The sequence below is a fragment of the Natator depressus genome, chromosome 5 (assembly GCF_965152275.1).
Source record: "Natator depressus isolate rNatDep1 chromosome 5, rNatDep2.hap1, whole genome shotgun sequence".
Taxonomy (NCBI): domain Eukaryota; kingdom Metazoa; phylum Chordata; order Testudines; family Cheloniidae; genus Natator; species Natator depressus.
In genome coordinates, this window is record NC_134238.1 from 22,059,833 (window position 1) to 22,087,439 (window position 27,607).

The 27,607-nt window shown below is 44.8% G+C and overlaps 1 long non-coding RNA gene across 2 annotated transcripts in view; it reads right to left on the reverse strand.

Moving 5' to 3' along the window:
* Positions 1-14,162: 14,162 nt before the first annotated feature.
* LOC141988078 (uncharacterized) overlaps positions 14,163-27,607 on the reverse strand; it is a 79,185-nt gene continuing 65,740 nt past the window's right edge. For both annotated transcript variants that reach the window (XR_012639650.1, XR_012639651.1), the window contains exons 2-3: positions 16,670-16,789; positions 14,163-14,299 (exon numbers count right to left, since the gene is read on the reverse strand). This is a non-coding gene — a long non-coding RNA (uncharacterized LOC141988078). The remainder of the gene's footprint in view (positions 14,300-16,669; positions 16,790-27,607) is intronic.

Below are 27,607 nucleotides of genomic sequence, written 5' to 3' on the forward strand. Positions count from 1 at the left end.
CAGCCAGTCTTACAGTAAGAAATTATAGGTGGTGTGTGTGAATAAAGCAAAGATGGGGTTTTTTTTTAGATTTACTTATTTGCACAAAGACCAGTCACACACTATGCATATTGAAGCTGGGCTTGATCCCCATCACCTCCAACCCTTCCTAAAATAGTCACCATTGAATGTACTGTCTTTCTATGTACTAGTCTGTTGTTAACTTTTAGTGGCTGTCCCAGAGGTGCCATATACTCTTTATCATTAATATCAGCTAAAGGATTTCTCCTTGAGTTCAAGTGATTGAGGGCTGTGGATCTGGAACTGAAGGACAGTGTTTCTGTTCCTCATTCCCACTATGTGTGCAATTCGTGTTATAATTGTTTCTTTTGCCAGCTGAAGTGATGTGTTAAAGAATGGCACCTGACCTCCTGTGACTTTCATAGGTTTGGGACAAACTTTTGTAGGTCAGAAGGGACCATTAGATTATATAGTCTGACCTCCTGTTTGTCCATCAGGGGGTAATGTAACACACTGCCTCGATTATAGGAGTATGGGCTGTTACCCTCTAGCATCAAGCCCACAAAGAGGATAATAAAGGGACCAATTACTATCATCTCTTAGAGTCCAAGCTCTGTGATAGAATTTATATGCATACTTGGGTGTTACATGATGCAGCAGAAGGTTTTGTTACATCCAGGACAGATTTGTTGCAAAGTTTACACGGTATTATGCCAGGCTAAGCCTAGGTGCCTCTCTGCCAAAGAATGAGGCTACAGCAGTACCAAGCATCCCCCACCACTCCTTTGCTGGGCCGGGGGAGCAAAAAAGAGGCATCAATCAACTCGTATTGTCAGGGTGGGCAGGTCAGATGGAGCAACTGCTGATTGAACACCTTCTCTCAGTGGCTCCTGCCAAAGAAAGATTCTGTGGAGATTCAATGGGAATGAAAGCCCTGCCATGTGCCGAAATTCAAACAGAGGGCATTGGCAGTCTCACTAGCTGGCCTCACTTGGGCCATTTCACACACAGCCCACCCACTGCAGAGATGTCATTTAAAGCTCCTATGTCAGCTTTACTGTTTCTGGCCTACCATGCATAACAAACAACGGGCTACACTGAGATCCCTCCAAAGGTTTAATACCCACTACAGACCCCTTGACTCTTCCCTGCCCTCCCGTGTTTCCTCAGGCATTTCAGATGGGGCTAGTTTCAGGAAGAGAGAGAAAACAGGGTTTGGGTGGGGCCGGGGGAGGGGGATTCATTGCTGATTGGAATTGGATGGTAGCATCTAGCAGTGTTTTAGTGCTGTAGCCATTGTTATTTTAATTGGTATGAATTTCAAGTTATTGTGATAGTGCTCAGAGGTCTGGTTAGAGCCTATTGATTTATCAAAGCTAGCCACCTCTACAAAGAACCATCTGTTTTGCGGACAACACAGTAGCAGAAATAAAGCGACCCTCTCACTTTTCTCTACTACCCCTTACCTCTAACCCTCACTTACACCACAGCAAGCAAGCATGAGGCCACGTCTACACTAGCAAGCTCACAGGGGCAGCACAGCTGTACTGATGGCTCATGTAGCTACTCCACGCGGATGGGAGAGAGCCTCCCGTCAACATAATAAAACCACCTCAACGAGCGGCGATAGCTAAGTCAGTGGGAGAAGCTCTCCCGCCGACACAGCGCTGGGCACACTACCACTTATGCTGGCAAAACTTAAGTCACTCAGGGATGTGGTTTTTTTCTGCACCCCTGAGTGACATAAGTTTTGCCAACAGAAGTGCTACTCTAGATATGGTACTACTCCTGTGATTTAGTAGCATTTTACAGCTACTTTGCACTAGTCTAAATGCCAACATGAGATACAGGGCAATGGAGAATCAAGCCCAAAGTTGTAGGAAGGATGGTCTAGAACTAGGGCGCTAGCCTGGGATTTGAGAAATCTAGATTCAATGTCCCGCTCCTCCACAAACTGGGTGGCACTGGCAAGTCACTTCATCTCTGTGCCGCAATTCCCCAATTATAAAGTGGGAATAATAGCACTTCCCATAGATACACTGAAGACTTTAAGGTGGTCATATACTATGGTAATGGGGACTATAGCAGTAACACTTTACCCACTCTGGCTTCAGGCTAGCCACAGCCTCATTTTCCCCTTCAATCCCAGGGCCAACCACCTGCCCACATTTGCCCAGAAAGGACTCACTGCCACACCCAGAATCTTTCAGGCCCTTGTTCCAGGGCACTGTTTTATTAACTGAAACAAACATAACACTTACAATCAGTGCAGGCTGCCAGAGGCCTTTCACTCTTTTCTCCTCGGCTAGGCTAGTCACAGGGACCAACCTCTATACTACAACCCCTTTCAACTAGGGCTTTTCAGCCATTGATAGATAACGCCTGTCCCCCTTCTCAGATGGGATTCAAAATTGAAAAGGGCAGGTTGGCCCCAGGTTCTCTAGTCCTTAAAGGGGCAGGCCTCAGCCTGATACTGGAGCCATAAGTATCTTAGATAGATAGCAATGAACATTTCAACCTGCTATTTAAAGGTCTTTTATTCATTACCTCTGTTAGAGTCCTAAAAGAACCACCAGAATGGAGGCACAGAATTTAAACTAAACAGCCCTGCACATGCTACCTGTCCCTTGCAGCCAGCAAACACTACATGTCTGATCTTTCACCTTTTCCAAATACAGACAAAATACAGACAAAAACCAGAAAACCAAATCTACTCTTTCCTCCCAAATGGGTGGGAATGATTTAAATGCCTAGAAGAAAAGTTCCCCCTCCCCCGCCATGAACCACTGTATAAACAAACCCCACAAAAGTTCAGTCAACATTTCCCTTTGCAAAACTACCTACATATAATAAAGGAGTGAGCACTAGAACCATCATGATTGCAACTCATTTTTACTGAGCAACGGAAGAAACTTGAATAAAGCTAGCAGTGCATGTCTTGGCACTTAGTTACGTTGGCCTAAACTGCCTTTGCTTATTCACCCGCCTTTCAGGCAATGCTTCCAAAATGTTTCTCTGGAATATGTTCCTTGTGTCTGCAGGAGCTATTTATAATCTACAACACTTATTTTTGGATTACACTCATCTAGGTGGCTCCTTGCCACAAGAGAAATGGGGTTTAAATGAATTCCAAAAACGTGTATGAAGTATTGCACTTGGGCTGAGGCACTTCCAAGTACAGTGGCCTGGCCACGTGCACAGAACGGTCAGACCTCTTGTGAGCAGGCACAGCTCCGCTGACACCAGTGAACTCCCTCTGGTGCGTTCACATGGGTTCTGGTCTCTTAAGTGCCCTGCCTTTCTTGGTAGGGTTCTCCTCAGAAGAACCTCTCTCAGAGCATAGGCTGATACAGAGGAGCAACCAGGAAGCAGCTCAAAATGCTTTGTCTGTGCTGGTTATTTAGAACAGTGGTTCTCAACCTATTTACCATAGTGGACCACATCCAATACTATCTGTATGGCCCTGAGGATGGCACATGGGCCACAGCTCTGTGCTGATTGGGCCACAAGTGGCCAGTGGGCTGCAAGCTGAGAACCACTGATTGAGAACCTCTCCTGGATTTAAGCAAGCTGTGCGTAGATTTCAGCAATACCTACTCCGGTCCACCCCACCCCCAAGAAAGGAACACGTTAGAAATGCTCCCACTTCTTGTCTTGTTAGACTTAGGCTGTAAACTCTTCAGGGTAAAGCTTTACTTTTGTTTGTACAGCACATAATGGGGGCCTGGCCTCTGGGAACTCTCAAGACACAAATAATAATGATAATAGATTCGCCCATCTGCAACCAAGTCTGAGCAAGAGAGATTGCTGTTATCAGCTAAAGGTGAATAGAATGTGTCATTAATGTCATGTTGTAATAAAGGCGTGCCAACAATTGGAGAACTGATTTATATATTCATTGTGTACAGACCTTTAATTACAATGGAGCTCCTCCTGATTTACACCAAAATAAGTGAAATCAGAATCTTGCCCTATAACATATGTACACTGCAAATATAACTTGCCAGTACACCTAAATACATTTGTTTGTAAATGTGCAAATACTGCAAAGATGACTAGTTAGCCATACCTAGCTTGGGTGGCAAATCCACCTTTTCTGACATGGAAAAACTTGCCTCCCAAAGATGTGCAGTCTAGTCGAGAATCCTATCAGTTGCCCACTATTCTCATGGCAAATCTGAAATCATTGCACTGTACATATGGAGGCAGTGGAAAAGCACCGAACTGGGACTTGGCCACTGGCTTACTGGATGACTTTGGGTAAGTCACTGCCCCACTCTGTGCCTCAATTTCCCCATTGGCAAAAAGAGGATAACGATGTTGCCCTCCTTTGGAAAACACTTTGAGTTCTGCTGATGACAAGTGCTGCATAAGTGTTAGGTATTATTGTTGGATTTCAGACAGACTGTTCTAACCCTGGGTTTTATTGCAAAATGTGTTTCTTTCTGCTATGGAGTATTTGCAACAGTGATGGGCAAATCTACAGTCAGTTATTTGAGTAGCTGGCAAGCTGTAGTATTCACAGCACTAGCTTCAGTAGCTCATGGTCCCATTCATGTTATATTTATATTGCAACAGCGAGATTTCCTAAAATTCCCAGAGAGCAGCAACACCAAAAGTCACATTACTAATGTCATGACAACATATAGAGTTACATCTTGCTCCTGTTGAAGTCAATGGCAAAACTCCCTCTCAGAGTTCAACCAAAGCAGGATTGGGTTTATAGTCTTATTATTTTCAGCAAGACAGGTTGTCAAGTTAGCAACAGAACTTTTCCAAAATGTAAAGAGAGAATGTGTTTTGAGTGACTGACGCTCTGTGTTATTCTGTAACTAAACCCCTCAATTTAAGAGACATTTGTTGCCATTTACTCATAATTCTCAGGAGGAGGGAAGGTGAAAAATGGGCCACTCACTCATATGGGTCAGTCCCACTGTGTTTTGTTATATTCTCACCCCTATTAGCTGGCATGCAGCCTCTACCCCCCCATCCTGGCAGGCTGCCCAATCTGTGTGCAGTAATTTGGATGAGAAAACACAGGGGCTGCATAATTTAAGCAGCAGCTATGTCAGTCAGTTCTCTTGTGTCAGTTACATGAAAACATTCATGATTTTTCATACACACAGAGAGACCCCATATTTCCAGCTTGAATGATTTGTTTTAGATTAAGGGAAACAACAAAACAAGAATGAATAAAACTAAAATCCCATGGGAGAGCACAGGGTGCAGAGAACACCCGATGTATCAACTTAGCCCTGGTCTACACAACGGGGTTAAGTCGAAGTTAGCCACGTTAGGTCGATTTAAAAATGACTGCATCCACACAACCAACCCTGTTCCATCGACCTAAAAGGCTCTTAAAATCAACTTCTGTACTCCTCCCCGACGAGGGAACTAGCGCTAAAATCGACCTTGCAGGGTCAAATTTGGGGTAGTGTGGACGCAAATCGACAGTATTGGCCTCCGGGAGCTATCCCAGAGTGCTCCAATGTGACCGCCCTGGACAGCACTTTGAACTCCAATGCACGAGCCAGGTACACAGAAAAAACCCCAGGAACTTTTGAATTTAATTCCGGTTTGGTCAGCGTGGCACGCTCAGCAGCACAGGTGACCATGCAGTCCCCCCAGAATGGCAAACAAGCTCCAGCATGGACCGAAAGGGAGACCCTGGATCTGATTGCTGTATGGGGAGAAGAATCTGTGCAGGCTGAACTCTGATCAAAAAGAAGAAATGCAAATATATATGCCAAAATCTCACAGGGCATGGTGGAGAGAAGCTACAACAGGGACACACAGCAGTGCTGCGTGAAAGTTAAGCCTACCTAAAGACAAAGGAGGCAAACGGTCGCTCTGGGTCAGAGCCCCATACATGCCGCTTCTGTGATCAGCAGCATGGCATTCTGGGGGGGGGGACCCTACTACTATCCCACCACTGTCCGTGGACACCTGCAAGGGGGAGTCTCACGCACCAGGGAGGAGGATTTTGTGGATGAGGAAGAGGAGGAGGAGAAGGAGGAGAATGCTCAGCAGGCAAGTGGTGAATCCGTTCTCCCCGGCAGCCAGGACCTTTTCATCACCCTGGAGCCAATAACCTCCCAAGGCGGGATCCCTGACCCTGAAGCTAGAGAAGGCACTTCTGGTGAGTGCACATTTGTAACTACAGTACAGGATTTTAAAGCAATTGTGTTTAATGTTTTGATTTGCCCTGAAGAATTGGGATGCATTCATGGCCAGTACAGCTACTGGAAAAGTCTGTTAAAGTGTCTGGGGATGGAGCGGGAATCCTCCAGGGACATCTCCATGAAGCTCTCCTGGAGGTACTCTGAAAGCCTTTGCAGAAGGTTTCTGGGGAGGGCTGCCTTATTTCATCCTCCATGGTAGGACACTTCACCACGCCAAGCCAGTAGCAAGTAGTCTGGAATCATTGCAGCACAAAGCATGGCAGCGAATGGTCCCGGGTTTTGGTTGCATTCAAGCAACATTCGGTCTCTATTTTTCTGTGTTAGCCTCAGGAGAGTGATATCATTCATTGTCACCTGGTTGAAATAGGGGAATTTTTGTAAGGGAACAGTAAAAGGACCCCGTTCATGCTGGGCTGTTTGCGCTTGGCTAAAAGGGATCATCCCAGAGAATAGCCATGCAGTGGGGGGAGGGGGAAGGGATCATCCCGGAGAATAGCCACACGGAGGGGTGGGGGAGCTGTGTGCTGCACATCCACCCGAAAACCGCAGCCCCTCCTTTTAAATGTGAAACCCAACCCATTGCTTGCTCTGGGAAAGGAGGGCACTGCAGTTTGAAAACATTCCCACATGTTATGAAGGCGTAAGAAGCCAACCCCGCATACCAAACGGATTACCATGGCTGCCTGGAAACCGAATTCTGTTGCCCAGCCATGTGTGTGTGATGTGTCACCATATCAGCAGGTGCTCAATATAAAAAAAAAAATGTGACCTTGTACCTAAAGCACATGTGCTGTCTGCTGTGAATTGCTTGATTCACTGTGAAAGAGTCTCCCTTTTGTTCTCAGAAATGTATCATCTTAAATTTTACTCTCCCTTTTTATCTCCCCCCAGGTGCAAATGTTTCTATGCTCCCTCTATCATCTCCGCCCCTGAGGTTGTTGCAGATTAGAAGGCAAAAAAAACCACACTCGCGATGACATGTTTGCCAAGCTCATGCAGTCCTCCCGCACTGATAGGGCACAGCTTAATGCATGGAGGCATTCAGTGGCAGAGGCCAGTAAAGAATTAAGTGAGCGCGAAGAGCAGAGGCAGGAATTGATGCTGAGGCTAATGGGGGAGCAAACGGACATGATGAAGCGTCTGTTGGGGGAGCAAAGGACATGATGAAGAGTCTGTTGGAGCTGCAGGAAAGCCAACAAGAGCACAGACCCCCTCGCTGCATCCACTGTATAGCTGCATGCCCTCCTCCCCAAGTTCCATATCCGCCTCACCCAGATGCCCAAGAATGCGGAGTGGGGGAAAGGCTCCGGGCACCAAGCCACTCCACTCCAGAGGATGGCCCAAGCAACAAAAGGCTGTCATTCAAACAGTTTGATTATTAGTGTGACTACAATAAACAATATGGCCTTGTCCTTCCCTTCTCCCCCAGCCCACCCAGGCTACCTCATCCATTATCTCATTTTTTTTTAATTAATAAAGAAAGAACGCATGGTTTCAAAACAATAGTTATTTTATTTTGAAGGGGGGAGGGTGGTTGGCTTACAGGGAATTAAAATCAACAAAGGGGGCGGGTTTGCATCAAGGAGAAACACACACAACTGTCACACTGTAGCCTGGCCAGTCATGAAACTGGTTTTCAAAGCCTCTCTGATGCGCAGCGTGCCTATCTGTGCTCTTCTAATCGCCCTGGTGTCTGGCTACTCAAAATCGGACACCAGGCGATTTGCCTCAACTTCCCACCCTGCCATAAACATCTCCCCCTTACTCTCACAGATATTATGGAGCACACAGCAAGCAGCAATAACAATGGGAATGTTGGTTGCACTGAGGTTTGTCCTAGTCAGCAAACAGCGCCAGCAAGCTTTTAAATATCCAAAGGTACATTGTACCACCATTCTGCACTTGCTCAGCCTGTAGTTGAACAGCTCCTGACTACTGTCCAGGCTGCCTGTGTATGGCTTCATGAGCCATGGCATTAAGGGGTAGGCTGGGTCCCCAAGGATAACTATAGGCATTTCAACATCCCCAACGGTAATTTTCTGGACTGGGAAGTAAGTCCCTTCTTGCAGCTGCTTGAACAGCCCAGAGTTCCTAAATATGCGAGCCTCATGCACCTTTTCCAGCTATCCCACGCTGATGTCGGTGAAACGTCCCTTGTGATCCACCGGTGCTTGCAGCACCATTTAAAGTTCCCCTTGCAGTTTACGTACTGGTTGGCAAGGTGGTCCGGTCTCAAGATAGGGATATGTGTTCCGTCTATTGCCCCACCGCAGTGAGGGAACCCCATTGCAGCAAAGCCATCCAGTATGACCTGCACATTTCCCAGAGTCACTACCCTTGATAACAGAATGTCAATGATTGCATTCGTTACTTGGATCACAGCAGCCCCCACAGTAGACTTGCCCACTCCAAACTGATTCCCAACTGACCGGTAGCAGTCAGGCGTTGCAAGCTTCCACAGGGCTATCGCCATGCGCTTCTCAACTGTCAGGGCAGCTCTCATCTTGGTATTCCTGCCCTTCAGGGTGGGGGAAAGCAACTCACAGAGTTCCAGGAAAGTTTCGCAGTCACTGTGAATCATCCCATACCTGTAACACTATGCGGTCCCACCAGTTTGTGCTTGTTTGCCTGGCCCAGAATCGGCGTTCCACTGTATCAACCAGCCCCAATGTCCCCATGATGTCCCAATTGCCACAGCCTGTGCTTCCAGGAATGTCTGTGTCCATGTCCTCGTCAAAATCCTCCTCGTGCTGGCATCTCTTAGCCCAGTTCTGCATATAGTCCAGGATAATGCGTGAGGTGTTTACAAAACTCACAACAGTAGCAGTGACAGTGAACTGAGCGGGATCCATGCTTGCCGTGGTATGGTGTCTGCATGGGTAACCCAGGAAAAAAGGCGCAAAATGATTGTCTGCCGTTGCTTTCACAGAGGGAGGGGTGACTGACGACAGGTACCTGAAACCACCTGCGACAATGTTTTTGCCCCATCAGGCATTGGGCTCTTAACCCAGAATTCCAATGGGCAGCAGAGACTGCGGGAACTGTGGGATAGCTACCCTCAGTGCACCACTCTGTAATTCAATGTTGCCACAGTAGTGAGGACGCACTGCGCCGACTTAATGCGCTTAGTGGGGACAGGTGGAGTTAGGCTAGAAGCAACTCAGCTACGTGGACAGAATAGCCTGCAGGGTTTAATAAGTTCAACTTAACCTGCATTCAGCTCTGCTCTTTCCATCAGGCAGGGACTCAGCTGGACATGTGGGTGAACGAGAGGCAGCCAGCAAGCAGTCCAGCTGTGCTGGCAATGTGGCCCTAGAGAAAGCTAAGAGAGAAAGTGTTTGGGGCACAGAGTGCTGTCTGGAAAGGCAGGTTTGGGACAGCGAGCAAAGAAACTGGTTCCTGCTGTTTGATTCCTGCTGTGTTCAGGGAAACAGGACTTTGTAAATAAAGAAGATTGCATCAAAGAAATACCCAACTCTCATCAATTTCTCCTCCTAATTGGAACAACCTGCAACATCCTGAATTTAGCTAACCACACAGGTCAAAAGGCATAATATTATATACTACACGGGTAATGGCAAAATAGAGTAGTGTGTTTGGGACTCACACTTTGGGCCCAGTCCCATTAAAATCAATGAGAGTTTTGTTACTGATTTCAATGGGACCAGGAGCAGGTCCCTTTTTCTCTCCAGACATTGTAGTTTGATTTCTGGAGCACTGTGAAAAATTGTGACTAGAAAATTTGGTCGCCAGCATTTGTCAGTTTCCTGTTTAACATGTGCCTTCAAAATGGCAGGCCAAATTCTGGTGCTTTATGTATGTGCATACTAAAGAAATTGCAAGAAGTACCAGGAGCAAAGGGTAAAAGCTGTCTTTTTGGCTTCTGCCTGCTGAGAGAAGTCACAGAGTCTGTGCTCTGCAGGTACCTGACTTATTGTGAAGAGAAGCAAATTGAGCATGATCAAGCTCTCAGGGGCACTGTCCATACATTTATGGCTCTACACATATGGCTGCCCTTATCAAACAATGGCCCCTATGCAAAGCCTCCTCACCACCTCTTCACCACAATTTCTGCTTCTAACAGGCTTCCCTCACCCAGGATATGTGTATGCACCTGGGAGCATTACACCCACTTCCAAGAATGATGTAGAATTTGGCTTCACCGTTTCTCTATTTGACACATGCAATTGCACAGATTAACAAAACACTCTGACATGGCACATATCAGAATCAGTGGAGCAAATGTTTAAAATGGTGCACACCATTTGTGCAACTCCAAGCCAGCATTTTCACATCAAAGTGCATATGAGAGGTGAGGTGCAAGGAATGAGGTGTGGCCTGCATTTTTTACCCCGGGGGGAATTCCGTGCCACTGCACATGCACAGAATTGATGTTCCCTGCAGATTTTTTTTACTTCCCAGGAGAAAAATGACTTTCTGACAGGGAAGCAAAGGGAAGCCACAAGAGCAGTCATGCAACCCTCCCCAGCAGTATGTTTTGGGTACCCAGGGCAGCCAGCAGAGAGGGAGATCACTGTGGGGCAGGGGGCAGGAATGGGGTGGTGACCCAGGTGGTGCCTACCCCATGCTAGGCTCAGCTGCTAGTCCTGGCTGGGCTGGGGAGGACGGGACTTCCTTCCCCTGCATGGCATCCAGGGTCATAGAATCATAGAATCATAGAATATCAGGGTTGGAAGGGACCTCAGGAGGTCATCTAGTCCAACCCCCTGCTCAAAGCAGGACCAATCCCCAATTAAATCATCCCAGCCAGGGCTTTGTCAAGCCTGACCTTAAAAACTTCTAAGGAAGGAGATTCATGTCAGACCCACCCCTGGATTTCTCCCCGAGGTGTAGGAAGCTCTGCAAACTCTTCCCCCACATCCCACCCACCGTGCTTCCTGCACCGATCACTCCCCCACTGCAGAGGGAGGGGTCACTGTACAGGGAGCTGCTCCCCCATCCACCCAACCCCCATGCATCCAGACCCCCCTCATACCCAGACCCTCCTGCTGAGCCTCACTCTCCCCCCCACACCCAGAACCCACCCAATGAGCCCCACTCCTCCTGCATCTGGATCACCCTGGGCCACCTGCACCTGGATCCCCACTGTACTGAGCCCCACTCCCCCAGCATCTGGACTCCCCACTGAGCCCCCCACACCCAGACCCCACTGCTGAGCTCTATCCCCCCATACCCAGACTCCCGCCCCGCTGATCCCCAACCACCTTCACCTGGATCCCCATGCAGAGTCCCATTACCTTTGCACCCAGAATCCCCCACAACAAACTCCTTTGCATCCAGATCCCCTCCACACCCGGATCCCCCATTGAGCCACCCACACAGAACCCTCTCAACCCACACCTTGACCCCCCACACTAAGTCCCTTCACACTTGGATCCTGCCTTGCTGAGCCTGCCTGCCCACACCTGGTGCACCTGGCACAGAGGGGCAGGGCCATGGGACGTTTCTGGGGCAGGCCTGGTCCTTGCGCTGTATCAGGGTTGGGTACAGCTTCACCACTGAGTCCATGTCCTGTGTGGGAGAGCTGCACAGTGATCTCCCACCTCTGTGCACCCCAGTGCCATGCTGGAGTCTCCATATTCATTTGACAAATACAATTTGCAGAATTTTAAAATACCATGTGCAAAATTTTTATTTTTTGGTGCAGAATGCCATCAAGACTAATTTTTAAATGTGAATCCAGGCACATGCAGTACTGCACAGCTGGGCTAGAAAAACTGGAAAAGAGTGAGACCAAAAGAAGGTGCACAAAGCAAACCTTAAAAACAATTTGGATGCACACATTCCATTCTAGAATACTGAGACTAGAATGGTATATTAAGTTACAGGTGGCAAGAATGCCTGTAGAGAGGCATGATCTGAAGATAGGCCTGCAGCCATGAACTGTTGAGTACTAATCTTGCTCTGACATAGTGTCAGAAGGTGGCAATCTAATATTTCCATTTCCCCTTCTGTAACATGGGAAAAACACTTAGTGTTGTAAGCATTAATTTATGTTCATAAAGCCCATTGCTGGTGCTAAATACTAAGTATTACTAACCATCTATATAAACTGCTGAAATTTCTTTATGGCTTTCAAGTTGAAGTACATATGTAAACTAAATTGCTATGTAGCTGCTAGCGGTTAATATCTGAGTGTACAAATGGTTCTATAGTTTTTGGGTAGCGACTAGAAGTAGTTTGGAATATTTGTGAAAAGCAGGTATTTTCCTGTACAATTATTCAGGGATTTCTTTCTCCACAAGTAGCAACTGGCTTAAGGTAAGGAGTGTTATGGAGTGGCTATCATAGAAGATTTATTGATTGTCCCATAGCAGAAAGTGGATTTGGTGCATTATACAATATTTTAACATAGGTGCTTCAGATTTCTCACATGGAAAGGCACCTTAGGGAGGAAAGAATAGGGTGAAACAAGTTAGTGACAACAACATCCTCAGAAATCAGCTAGTTCTTGGCACTCAATGAAAAATAAATAGCTATGAGGAAGCAAGATGCCCCGCCCTCCACATGAGATCACCTCTCCAACCATATAGAATGGAGAGCTGTTCCTAGACCTCTCAGAGGAGATGGGGTGTGAGAAGGCTGCCAAGTGAGAGAATGCACATTGTCTCCACTCTAGGCCCCCAGAAACACATAAGATAATACAGTCTCAGACTGATTTTTTTTCTTTCCTACTCTCAGTAGCCTGTGCTGTGAGATCAACAGTGAAAGATTTCTTAAAAAAAAAAACAACGTAATGTTCATAAATGAAGATGCCAGACTGACCATTGAGGAGACTAAAATAGTGTTGTCCCTCTGCCAAGCAGTAACAGATGTTGAGCCCTTGTAGATCAACTTCCTACTGGAGGAGAAATCCATGACATGGTCTGTATTTTCTTAGTGTAACTTGTTTGATTTACACAAATATCAGTCCCTGAGCAGAAGGGGTCATCAACAGCACCCAGGCAATTCCCTCTTTCAGGGATCTCAGCCCAAGCACTGGTGCTTGGTTTCCAGGGAGCTGTGCCTCAAGAACTGAATCTAGATGAGTGATTAAGGCAAAGAGCAAACACCCTTGCTACTTGTCACAGCTCTTCCAAAGAATCTGCATCAGAAAAACAACACATCATTTCTTCCAAGACTAAAAACTTGCTTGAACACCAAGAAAGAAAATGTGTAAGACTATGTAATTCCACCATCTGGTGACTCATGCCATAAGAATATATTTATCCTCCCAAAAGGAATAGCACAGCAGTGGGGATGTGTATTTCCTCCGCTCTGTATGCCAATGTACCTGTGGCCTGGCCTAAACGGATCAATGTGCACTGGGTCCGTTACATACTGCCAAATATCTTCTAATTTGGTGTCTAATTCAGAGTTTCAGACTCAGATCAGCATAATTTCTCACAGCTAGCAAAGACAATTAAAAAAAAAGTATTTTCACAGTATAAAGTTTACGTGTCCAAAGTTTTAGGCTTCACTCAACAATTCTGCAGTTAGTCCAGCTCTCATTGGGTTGAGGAGGCTTTTTTCCATTGATTTTAATGGACCTTAAAAATCAGATGTTTTTCTGAAAGCTCTACTCTAGGAATTATTGTGGGGAAGGTCTATGGCCTGTAGTATACGGGAGGTCAGATTCGATTATAACTATGGTCCCTCTTGGAATCTATTAATCTATGGATACGTTTGAGGAGGCTTCCTGTGAGCTCAGGTCAGTATGTGCAATGCTGTCATTCAAATATGGTATCCATTTTAAATAGTCTTTTAAATATTCCATTTTGATGTTTGGGCCAAACACGTTAAATCTTAACTGATCGTTTCCGTTGCAAACAACCAGTTTTAATTGCTTCCTTTGACCTTGAGATGGCAATTAATGTTTAATTCAAAACAATCAAAGTTACATGACATTTAACAGAACTTTGCTCATTATGGAGTTTCAGTGTCCAAGGGCAGAACTGGGTTTCCTAACTGTATGTCCGTACCATCTGATATTGATGTTGGGCTCTGTGGATCTGGAATGCTTGTCTCCTTCATCCACAGAAGTTGGTCCACTAGAAGATATTACTTCACCCATCTTGTCTCTCTCATATCCTGGGCCCAACATGGCTACAACAATGCTGCAAACAAAATATAAACATAAAGCATTCATAAAACCAGCGCAATGGACATATCTAGACATTTTAACAACTTCCCTTCCATTTACTGTCTCCAGTTGCTACCGTACATAGGGAATAGCCCAGCTAATGCTGATCTGCATTCAGTACATCCCAGCATTCCACTGTCTGAACACCAAGACGGACAATGAAGGCAACACCATCACATACCTCTGCCGCCCCATTGGTAGAGCGTGTTATGTTCACTAACCACGCTAAGCCAGTGGCGTACTCAAGGGTAATGTGAGTTTACCCATTTCTCATATGAGGAATATGGGATTTAGGTTTGTTTATCCACTTTTTTTTACCATTGCATCGAGTCAAGGAGTCTGATGGAGGTCTGCTCGATTCAGACTCTGACTTCTAACTTAACATGAGCCTCTGCATAAACAGAACATACATCGGCTCCAACTAGCTCTTGAAGGTACAGTACCCCGCAGAGTGGGTCAGTTGTGAAGCAGGTAAAGGCCATTGGAAGAGGTCAGTTCCCAAGAAATTTTTAAAAAGCCAAAGGCTAACAAGGCTTGGGCTGAACCATCTACAGAGCCATCAAGCTAACTAACAAACCATATTTGCAGCATTGTGTTGGCATTAGTATTTGTTGAGAGTTATCAGTGTGTTCAGGACTATGTAAAACAGAGAAGATATGGCTCCTACTCCAAAGGATTTACAATAGAAGGGCCTAATATTGCAAAGTGCTTTGCACTTTCTGTTGGGTGTACAAACCCTTGATTCCCACTAACCTCACAGGAGGTGCCCTGTATTTTGAAGGATTGGGCCCCATTTTAGACACCTACGGCCAGATTTTCAGAGCTGCCCAGCACTCACAACTGTCACTAACTTTTACTGGAACTGTGGGTGCTTAGCACTTCTGAGAAATCAGGCCCACTGAGGTGTGAGGTTTTTATTTCATGAAAGCTCAGTTTCTCTGGTGGGTTCCCAGTGAAGTTTTGCAGTGTCACATGTGCCCATAGGACACATTAAAAAGGAAGCAACTGAATCTAACCCAAGAGGCCGGGCCACACGTAGATTTCAGCTACTTTGGCAACAAAAAAGGAAGAAATCTCTTTGCCAAGTGGAAGTGAACGCCGCCTGGTTGGGAATGGGATATTATTCTCGTTCTGAAGAAGCAACAGAGCTTTAAAAAAAAAAATCCACTGGGAAACACTGTATTGGTGCTCTGACATGTTTCTTTACCAGAGGGTTCAATATGGGGCAAAGTCCCATATTTGAAAAACTAGCTGCTGAAAAGTTTAGATTTGAATTATGTCTGACCTTATAGCTGGCTCTTATTTCTTAAACGGGTCACAGTCAATCCATGGATCCTTCCCCCTCTCCGCTCAGTACACACACGTACACACACACACACACACTTTAGAAAAGTTTTCATCCAGATCTGAACTTAGTAGTTTGGGCTCTCGTCCTCCACTCTTAAAATGTGTTTCCGATAAACTTTATGAGCTTAAAGTTTACTTATGGCAGATTAGAACTCCTTCAAATTCAGGTGCATTCACCAGAAATGGTTCCAGTAAATAACAGCGGGTAAAACGATATGTATGCATATTCATTTCTCTAAAGTAGTGTTTGAAAAAGTTGACACACTTGAAACAATCTTGGGCAAGGACTGCTGCTTTTTCTTCTCTCCAGCAATGCAGGGTTTTTCTAAAATGCTAACATTTTTCACTATTGTACTTAGAACATACCTTTAGGAAGAAAATTATAGAAAACACAAGCCACTTCTTGTTTTATGGTTTCCCTCTTGCTAACAAAGCCACTAGATGTCAGTATATACTAAGGTTTCAGAGTAGCAGCCGTGTTAGTCTGTATTCGCAAAAAGAAAAGGAGTACTTGTGGCACCTTAGAGACTAACCAATTTATTTGAGCCTAAGCTTTCGTGAGCTACAGCTTATGCTCAGACAAATTGGTTAGTCTCTAAGGTGCCACAAGTACTCCTTTTCTTTTAGTATATACTAAGTTACTGACAGCCAGGATTTTTCTTGTGCATCAATAGCCACGATACCAGGATTGCTACCTGCCAGGGATCATCCTTTTTTTTTTTTGAGGGAGCTGCTCTGGAAAAATCGATAAGGGTGCTCAGTGCACTCTGCCAGCTGGCCAGTTTTAGCATTCAGGATCACCCAGGATGTCCCCGTTTTTTGTACCTCAGCGGTGGCCACCCTAACTGGTGACAAGAGAAAACTGATCTCATTAGGCGTGGCAATTCAACGGCTCAACAACACCACAGCTGATACAGTAATACTATTCAAACAAAAGTATTTGGATAAGCCGAGTAATAGAATATGAAAAAAAAAAAAAAAAATGCAAAAAACATACCCATAGAGAAACACAGGCTATTCAGTGTTCTGGATGGCAGCAACACAGGCCTGGATCCTGGAAGGTGCTGCGTGCCCTTCACTCCTTCTGAATTCACACAGCCTTTGACATGTACACAGGCTAGAAAGAATTAGAAAAGGAATATTTCAGGTATTTAAAGCTAAAAACCAGCTGTTACAGAGAGTCATTATTTGTTGTACTGTAGCACCTGGGAGCCCCACCGTAGACCAGGACTCCATTGCGATAGGTGCTCCCCTGCCCCAAAGAGCTTACAACCAAGGTAAGGCATTAGCCTCATTGTGATGGGAGGGACCTACATATTTCCATTAAGATTTGAGGGGGTAGGGTGCATAATTTCTCTGTTCTGGGCACATTTGATCACTGTCCATTGTAATGCAAATTACGCTGACTCATAGAAGTTTGCTGTATGGCAACAAAAATGAAGCATTTGAACAGCATATTTACAGAAGGAAGGAAGAGTGTGCTACTCTAACTCTCTTTCTAGAAGTTATTCCTTAAATATGGGTTGGCATGAGTTAAATACTGCCCCAACCTAACACAACCTTGTGAAACTTCCCATCAGATTTCATGTGACTTTCATGGGCAGCCAGCTGTGAAAGAATGCTGTACCGATTGCCAGAGATCAGATACATTTTGTAAACGTTGATAAGACTCAAGAACATAAATCCCTCTTAATAGGACAGTAAGGGTTTAAAAAGTGTACAAACTCAAAACACCATGGAGCATTGCAGCAGTAGGTAATAGCCCAGTCCTGCCAGACACAGAGTACTTCTAGCTCCTATGGGCTTTAGAGCAGTGGTCCCCAAACTTTTCATGTCACGTCCCCCTCCTTATCCTTATCCAAACCCCTCCACCCCTGGGAGCCACAGTGGGGAACCAGGGCACCGGCTCCTGTGGGGGAGATGTGGACAGAGGTAAGGGCGACAAGGTTGGATCCAGAACCGTGGCTGGGCCGAGACGAGATCCAGGGACCAAGGCCAGAGTCACAGCTGAGGGCAGGGCCAGGGCCCGGAGCAGAGCCACAGTAGGGGGCCGAGGCTCGGGGGGCGCCAGGCCGGGAGCGGAGCTGCGGTCAGGAGCCAGGGCTGCAGCCAGGAGTGGAGCTATGGCTGGAGCTGTGGTCGGTGCAGAGCTGGGGCAGAGCTGGGCTGGGTGGCTCTCCCTCCCCATCCACCTTGGGCCCAGGCCCCGCCACACTTCCTCAAATGTTCCTCCGCACAGTTTGGGGACCAAACTGCTTTCGAGGGAGTTAAGGAAGTTCAGCACCTTTTAGGGTGTAGCTCCACAGGCCTGATTCTGCTCCTATTGAAATCAATAGTAGTTTGTAACTGACTTCAGTGGGAGCAGGACTGACTCTTCAGTGAAGAGCCCTTTCCCCCAGTTCTCTAGTAGTGTTATTGCCTTTGCTTCACGCATCTGAATCAGAGTGAAACACAAGTTTTCCCCGTCTACATATACATCTATCTGATCTCTCAATCTCTCTCGTACACACACACACGAGTATATTGTACTGCAGTTACCAAGACCATCCATTTAGCTGGTACAGCTTAAGCAATGGCAGTGCAAATTTTGCAAGTATTCCACTTTAGCCCACCAACGTCCCACCAACTTGACCTGAAGGGATCACATTTAAGGGTATGTCTACACTGCTGCAGCTGTGCTGCTGTAGCACTCGACAGTCGATATTTGCTTCGGTGACAGAAGGAATTTTCCATCGCTACAGTTAAGCACCCACGCGGTAGCTGTGTTGACAGACGAATACGTCTATCAGCATAGTCGTGCACACACCAGGGCTTAGGTTGACTTAAATTCATCTGTCAGGGACATGCTGTGCGACGGAGCTAGGTCAACCTAAGAGTTAGGCGTAGACCAAGCCTAAGAATCAAAGTCTCCAAGAGCTATTCCTGACTTGACCTTTTGCAGTGCCCACCCTGTGTGGTAACTAGTGACATCTGTGGTGTTTTGTGCGCGGTGGATATAAGGAGGTTAGATACTGATTTAAAATGGTTATACTCTTATGACCTTACAAACGGTAAGACTAGATTGTTCAGACACTGCCATCTGCGTTTGGGAATGCAGAAACGTATAGGTAAAGCATATTAGGTCACTAAGAGACTTCAGTCCCTGATCTTCAGTCAGTCAGGGACTTGAACATCGGAATGATCTAAATTGTGGCCCCAAATAACTGAAGGCACTAAAATGCATCTGGAAAAATGGAGGCCCAGTTAAGGCAATGCTGAAAATTTGGCCTTTTATCTTCTTTTAATACAGTATTTCCCATTTTAGAGAGAACATGGTAAATTAACAAATAATCCTTTGCACTAAGAAGTCTTTGTGAACATAAGCATGGTGTAGCATGGACAGTCTACACAAAGCTACCATTGTAACTAGAAACAGCTTGCGTAACTTCAAGTTCTTCACGTATTCATGGATAGATTAATTGCCCTTTCAAGTCATTAGTAGGGGGGATCCGACATTACAAACAAAGCACTTTGTCAGCAAACTACAGGGGCAAAAAGATCATGACTGACGCGGTGGTAGGCAGTGTGAGCTAGCGGTCAGGACACGACCGAGCCAGGAGATCATGGTTCTAGTCTCTTCACTGACCTTCTGTCTGACTTAGGGCAAGTATGAGGCTCTCTTTTCCCTCCCTCCCTTTGTCCATCTTGTCTAGTTACATTGTAATCTGTTTGGGGATGCAGGGACTGTTTCTTACAATGTGTTTGTCCAGTGCCCAGCACAAAGGGCCCACTAAGCACTGCCATAATACAACTAATAGAACTGCCGGGATAATTCTGGATCCATTCTACGCTAATCACAAGGGCCCCTTTGGATCTCTTTTGTCAACAGATGAGATTGCTTTATTATTAACTGCGAAGGAAATGAGCTTCAGTATCTTATGATTATTTAAGACATAACAGGGAAAGAGTTAACGCGGCACTTGCAGACAGTGAGATGTAGACTTTACTACATTTATATTATTGTGTGGGGCGAGAGAAAGAGACATTTAACAACTCTCGCTCTCTCTGAGGGAGTAAGTGCCCAGAATGCCCTGTCAGCCATGGTTCTGTTCAGCAGTGCTTGTTTAGAATGTCTGTCTCCTCTCCATTTCTACTGAACTGCTATTTAAAGCAATAGCTTTAGTCATTGCAGTGACAAATATATCATTGGGTCCTTGTATTAAACACCTCTTTCCCACTTTTATATATAGCAAAACCGTGTCCCTGTGTCACTGAGAGGGCTAGATGAAAAGCAATGTTAGCTCTAAAGAAAGGATGAGGAAGGAGACTGGGTCCATATCCATAAGAGGGTTAGCATTTGGGTCTGCAGCTTGAACTGTAACCTATCAAGGCTAGGATTTAATAAGGATAAAGCCTAAGGAGATTTAGGTTGGTTTTGCCTACATCTAAAAACAGATCTGGTCACACTTTGAATCTGGCCCAGAATCCAGACCAAGAGCTTGTTCTCACCTAAGGATTCAGATCTGAAATAGGGTTGCCAACTGTGGATGGACGAATTCCTGGACATTTCATCACATGACATTAATTTTTAATTAAAAATTAATCTTTAATTCCTGGAGACTCCAGGACAATCTGGAAGGTTGGCAGCCCTAATCTGAAAGGGCTCAGATGGGAGGTTGATGTTTGGGCCTGTATCCAGTTATGAACATAGGACATTCTAGCCAAATATGAAAAAAGTAAATCGGGAAGTTTTGCTTGGTTTCCTGGCAAACACTGCAAACAGTCGTATTGAATTGCAGTGCAACAGGAGGACACGGGGTCTTAGGAGCCTGTGATCACATCCCAGTGCTCGTGGTACAGCCCTGGGCCCTTTAAAATTGGGAGCTATAGTTGCAGGGCACATATCTTCTCTTAGCATTCTATGTGCTCTACGGGAAATCACATGTAAAGCTTCTTGCCTCTTAGGCAGAGGAGCAGAGTGGGGAAACCCAGGGTCAGGGAAGGACCAGGGAGCAGGTGGCTCTCTATGCCTGTTGAGCAGAAGGCTGGAGCAGGCGATACCCTCAGAGAGCAGGAGTTACTTAGGGAAAGCCTCAGCTAGGAAGGGGCATGAAGCCCCGCAAGAAAGGCTGTAATAACTGAAGCCCAGGAGACAAGGGCTAGGCAAGACCCTGTGAGGCAATGAGACTGGTTTTGAATCTTCGTGACTAAAGAAAGGCCCTGAGAAGCGTGATTTCACTTTCGCTTATACTATTAACACACCCACTGGTTTCCAAACATCGTACATGGGCTACATACTGCCTACCATCAAAGCAAGAGCACAGAGTATTATTTTCATAGCACCCAGACTTATATCCACCTCTGACTCTATATCAGAGGAGGCTATATGCAAACAACACACTAAACTGAGCAGAGCCATAGGCAAGATTTAGTCTTATCCACTGCACTAGGGAATGTTATAAACAGAGGCATGTTATGACATCACAGTGTGCCAGGCCAGCTACCCAGCTCACTGTAGATAGTTTGATAATACACATATTGCCACTCTGGTCTCATTCTCCAGTCTCAACCCATCTCTAAATAAAGGCTGGGAGGATATAAACTGAAAGACATTAAAGTTTAAATTACAAGCAGGAAGGCTTTAAACAGTTGTGAATCACGAGACAGGGAGTACTGGAAGCCTTGTTTTCTTTCAGTGCCATATTTTATAGGCGCTCCTGGCAGACCGTTAAACATTCCCACTGCACTCAGCCAGCTTCGAGAGAGAAGCACACTTGGATTTTCTTAAAAGCCTTTTGGAACATTGATGCTGAACTATAAAAAAACTTTTTAGAAAGTACTGAGCCCAGTGCATAAAAAGTATGAGCCAACATCTTTCTAGAGAAAAGCATTCAATTTTTAGACTTGAAAGCAAAGGCTAGCTGAGCAATTTCTCACTTTGTTGGCTAAAATATATATAACCTCAAACTATTAACTGCTGTTCCAAATGACACTTATGTATGAATGGGGCGCCTGCTTTGCTAACATGGTTTTATTGAAAAAATTGACTGGAAGGACTAAATTTACCTTTGGGTATTTGGTAACTTTTGCTAGTATAAGCCAGGTTGCAGGGCCAGTGCTGTCCCAAACATAGGCAGTGCTGTCTGGAGAAGGGGTGAAGGTAGGGAGACGAGGCGATGCACTGATTCAGTGTATCATCTCAGCAGCCACTGCCTACAGGGCTCATGCGAAGCCTCCATTGGAAAATAAAGTTGTTCTTTCCCTGTTAGAAACCACGAGGGAAGTTGTCTGTGGAACACAGCCTGCCCAGGAGGGAAAGCCACCTGATGTGCAAGACCTCTCTAGCCTGGGGAGATGCCATTTGCATTTAGGGGATGAATCTAGCTCCAAACTCAAACCAAAAAAAAAAAAATCATGAATGTCCACACAGTGTGTGTGTTCTGGTTATTGGGGTCCCAGCTCAGGTCCCGTAGATGTTTCCTGCTGGGCACCCAAAACAGAGTCAAAGTCAGTAAATGCTCATGTTTGGCTTTATTGTCATTTGGCAATGACTGCTCAAGGTACAAGCAAAATCAATGGGTGGAAGATCTGTTTTAAGTTAAATTTTCAGCTTGGTCAACACTGCATAAGCAAGGTGCATCTCCAGTACTGCACAGCATCAAGAGAGATCGTGCCTTCCATATTCAATTATTTTCCAGTATTTTGCTGCCATGAGAATTATTAGAATAACTGAATCTATCCATAAACTCTGTATGTGTGAAAACACAAATCTGGTATTCATAGCCGCCAGTTTATTATATGAGAAGGACAATAGGATATCCAGGCACAGAACCTTCCAACAACAACATAAGGTTGAGGTCAAGCTTTTTGGATCTCGGCTATGCTGGCATTTGTTCCTACAAGAAAATAAAAAAAATATTCAATAAGGTTCCCAGAGACCTTAAAAAGCAGAAACATCTGTTGCTGCTATGAACAGCTTGTATGCTAAGTTCAGCAGCAGAAACGCTAGCAGCTTGACCAGGTCTGCCCTTACCACTGAAATGCCTCTGTGCTCAGTGGGAAATTATAGAGAGTTTCAGGGGACATATCAATAATTCAGATAGCCAAAACACACAAACAAACAAGAAATAGCACTCTCTTCCCTTTTCTGTCAGGAGACTGGCGAGACTGGATGATGTTTGTGGTTTGCAGCATATTATTTATCAGAGCTAGATCTATAAATCCATGTAGCTCTATTGACTTCAAGTCAATAAAGTGACGCAAACTCACACCAGCTGAAGAGCTGTCCCAGGATATTTATTTATTTATTAAAGATGATTTTTTAGCTAAAAAACCCACCGGACTGAGATTCAGTACATCTGGTTTTTGTTCTCAGCACTACAGTTTTCTGTGAAAAATCACAACCTTTCAGTGCCTCAGTTTCTCCTCTGTAGAATGAGACTAATGCTCCCCTATGTTGCAGGATCTTGTTTAACTTTCAGATCCTTTGATGGATGCTTCAATACAAATACAAAGTATTGCTTTTGACACAGCTCTGCCAACTGCAAATCCTGAGCAGAAACATGCTTCCTATGTCAGTGCCAAGATCACCAAGTGTCCTGAAACTGCTCCATCACGTGCCGTGGATTTGTAAGTAATGTGGATAAGTGTCCACTGGGAACTAGGGTACGGCAACAAAATTTGTTTCACTTGTGACCTAAGCTATATCAACCATCTGTCCAGAGAGGAAAAGCTGATGCATTGACCCATTGTACTATTTAGCCCCTCACGTGTTTGATGTGGGAAACCTCACTAAAGTGAAGTTCCTTAGAAAAGGAAGAGTCTTTACAGAACAGATTTCCATGGAAGCGCAGATTCCCAGGAACAGAGCTTTAATTTATGTAGCCCCTTTTATAGAAAATGGACCCCCAAATCCTTTACAGAACTAAACACTATCAAAGGGAAACGGAAATCAAGACATGCACACACCAGGGACTGACTATACATTGGTCCCATTCTCTTCCCACCCACATGCTGATGCAAATCAGGAGTGACTCCTTTTAAGTCTGTAGACTTATGTTGTAAAAGTGGGGTGAGTGGAGAATCAGACTCATGATTTCAGATGAGAGTTGAGAAGAGACAGCACTGGAAGACATGAGACTGACAGAAGCACAGACACTTGGGGATTTGTATTTATTGTTTAGTTTAATGCTGGTGAACATAAAATAGTATGAAACAGAACTTCTGTCTACAGTACTGCAGATTGATTGATTGATTTATTTATTTTAAGTAGTGGGGGTTGGACTTCAATTTGCAGATATCAGGTGACGTTATGCAGGACCTCAGGATTTGACACTTACAATGGTATTTAGCTAGGACACCATGGCTGAACACCCAAATTCTAGTGGAAAGTGCTATAAGATACTTACCTGACCACATGTGATCAGGACTTGGTTTTACTACTTACTCAAAGAGGCTTCCAGCAGTCATATTGGTTCAATGCCGATTCAAAGGAAAATATGCCTCCTACCCAGTCATCGACATCACCTCTTGCCACACTTAAAATTTCTTTCAAGGTCTTCCCTCCAAGTACCTAACAGGTCCAAACCTGATAAGTTTAAGGTATTTTCAATCTGACATAGTTCTGTAGAATGACTGCCAGGAAAACTTCATTGCAGACTCTCAGTTTTTGATTGCAGAAGGACCCACATCACCCCTATTTCTATGATCACGTAGCAGAACTTTCTGATCTGGACAAGGATTGGGGCATAGAAAAAAAAAGAAGGAAGAAGCAGCCCAGAAAATATGGAGGAAAGAGAGGAGCATGGGGAATGCTGCCAGAAGAGGAGGAATAAAAGAAGCACAAGTAGATTACAGTTCTATCAATGCTGAAAAAATGGATGTGTGATTCTGGTGGGGTAGTTGTTGACCAGAAAGAGTATAGTAGCCCGTCACAGCAAACGATCCCTCTCAGGGCAACACTTTATATGAATGAGGCAACCAGGTATCCAGGTCCATGAATGAGACATGTGCCTGATAAATGTGTGCATGGGGGGAGGATAGATTGCTGCCCCTATTTCCAGCACCAGCGTTTCACTTTGACATCAGCATCACCACTCTGCGGACGCCCTAGGCTTTGCAGGCTGATTTCCCAGTGGAGGAGGCATCAGTGATGTGGAGTCTGGGTATACTCTAAATGTAATGTCTTATTTATGCATAAAATGCATAAATACCAGTCCTGGAACATAGATGGTCAAGCAGCATACAGGCCAAGCCCTTCTTCCAGGAATCTCAGTCCAACACAAATGCCTGGTTCCCAGGGGGAAACGGTCTCATTAATTGACTCTAATCAGAACCCAAGGCAGATGACAAATTCTCCTGCAGCTTGCACAGCTTCCTTTGTCCCAAAGCTGCCTCTGCATCACAAACCTAGCATAACCCAAACCTAAACGACAAGGCAGCATGTCTTCTCAAGAGTCAAAACGGTCTCTCACACTACTAAAATTCTTGGAAGACTATACAACACCACAGCCCGGTGATACAAAAGGGACATACTGTAATAGCAGGTAAGTGTAGATGGATATCAGGATCCCACTCAGCTCTGTCTCTTACCCTGCTGCCAGGGGGGTAGGGGGAGAGTTCATGAGCAGCCTGTGCACTTTGGGGAAGGAGGAGACAGACAACAGCTATGTTTACAGGCACTTTGCTGAGCATGGGGGCATGGACACCAGGTGAAGTCACCACAGCTCTCTGGGAGCCAACAGCTTAAGAATCACTGCACTCAAACTGTAAAATTGAATGCTGCAAACTCAGGAGGATAAAAATCCAAACAGCTCTTCAGGATTGTGTCTCTCTCAGTGCTCCAAGCCTTGCAACATTTTAGTGTTTCTTAAAGCCCCAGCTCCTGGAGGCAAGTGATTATGTAAGAATCTCATCTTATATGTTTAAAAGAATGTTTCTAACTGTCATGGTTGCAGAGAAAAGCCTGGAAATGTGACCCAACTGCACCCTAAAAGCTCAAAAAACAAATAAACTTAACATTTTAAAAATCTCATGATCTCATGAATTCTTGGGGTTTATTTTGACATGCTTGGGGCTGGCCCTACTGCTCATTACATATTTGGATAGTGCCTAGCACACTGTGAACTCTACTGTAATGTAATAAGAAATCCATAAAAATATCACCAAGTAGTTGTGCACATCTCTAGACAATTGGTCTTGTGTCAAAATAAGTGCTGTTATTTTTAATCTAGAGTCTTGGTGCATGTGTTATGTTCAGACCTTCCCATTACTGATAAATACCAGAGCTTTTTGGGGGCAATCTTGCTGACACACAAATTAGGGTCCATTGTGGATTTTTTTTCAATATACATACTTTCCATTTGACCTTGACCTGTTTATTCATCTGACTCTGTCCCTTTTTGAAATTGCACATCCTGCTTTTGATTAATAGAAGAGAGGTCAGATGGAAAGAAAAAAAGGGGGGAGAGTTTGATAAATAACAGAAAGTGGATCATTTATAAGCACACTAAACTTAAAGCTAAGAAGTGACCTAAAATTAAAAAAATAGGAGAAAGGACAGGAAATAGGAGAGGAATGTTCTCTCCTTTCAAGTGTTATGATTTCTAGCTCTGTTCTATGATTGTTTCATTTGCTTTATAACGCCAACATGATTCAATTCTGTAATGCATGCTCATGAATAGGATTACTCATAGGAGGAAGCACTGCAGGAACACATTGATCTTTAGAAATTGCCTATGCCCACATTAGAAGTAAAATGACAATTTAGCCACTACCATAATGTAAGTGTTAAATCATCATCATCATAGCAAAGCTAAGAAAAATTGAACTCATTTTGTATTCTTGTTTCCTGGTAAGTGATACGGTCCAAAGTTAGTGGTACCAAAAATAAGAACATAAGAATGGCCATACTGGATCAGATCAAAGGTCCATCCAGCCCAGTATCCTGTCTACCGACAGTGGCCAATGCCAGGTGCCCCAGAGGGAGTGAACCTAACAGGTAATGATCAAGTGATCTTTCTCCTGCCATCCATCTCCACCCTCTGACAAACAGAGGTGAGGGACACCATTCCTTACCCAGGCTTGGTGAAATACTCATCAAGGCTTATGAAAAACTATGGGGTGGGATGTTCAGAAATGCTCATTCTTGCCCTAACGCTTCTCTCTAAAGTCAATGGGAGCTTTCACCATTGACTTCAATGGGAGTGAAGTTAGGCTTGTTTTGAATGCTTCTGAAAACCCCTCCCGTAACACATAACGCAAATCGGCAGATCACATGTACAAAGAAACTGTTACAAGAGTATTAATTAGAGCAGGTGAGCAAATTCATTTAGAGAAAGTGAGGAAGAACTGGCCTTTCTGTACAGAAAAGCTCAACAGAAAGCTGGTTCTCATGAGATCAACAGCACTATTTGATAGGGCTTTTCAGTTTGGAGACTTGAATTAAGCGAGGAAGAAGCACCCAAGCTAAAAAGCCAAAAGAGAAATGTTATGCAAGAAGGTGAGTAATCTTGCAAGGGAGCAGACTGAAAACAGGAAATAGCTCTGATAAAGAACGGACTTCAACAGTCTTTTGAAAACAGGAAGGAAGTTGCTGAAATGGATAACCAGCAAGTTATGAATCACCAGTCCTATGGGGTCACCACAGAAAAGACTCAGTCTCCCACCACCTAAGATGCAAAGGCTCCACAAGGCAGGCAGTAGAGTGTAGACCCATTGGGACAATGCTCACAGAGGAGACCTTGAACATGTCTCTATGTTTATATATCAACGACTATCCATCCCGGGGTCTTAAAAAAAACAACAACAAAAACCCGCCACCAACAGGACCAACTACAAATACCAAACTAATCCACTATTTAGAAGCAGGCAGAGTAGTATTCACACATTAAGTGTAATAAAATACAATCACACAAGCACAAGCCTGTACCCAGATGTGTTGCTGCATTCCACACAA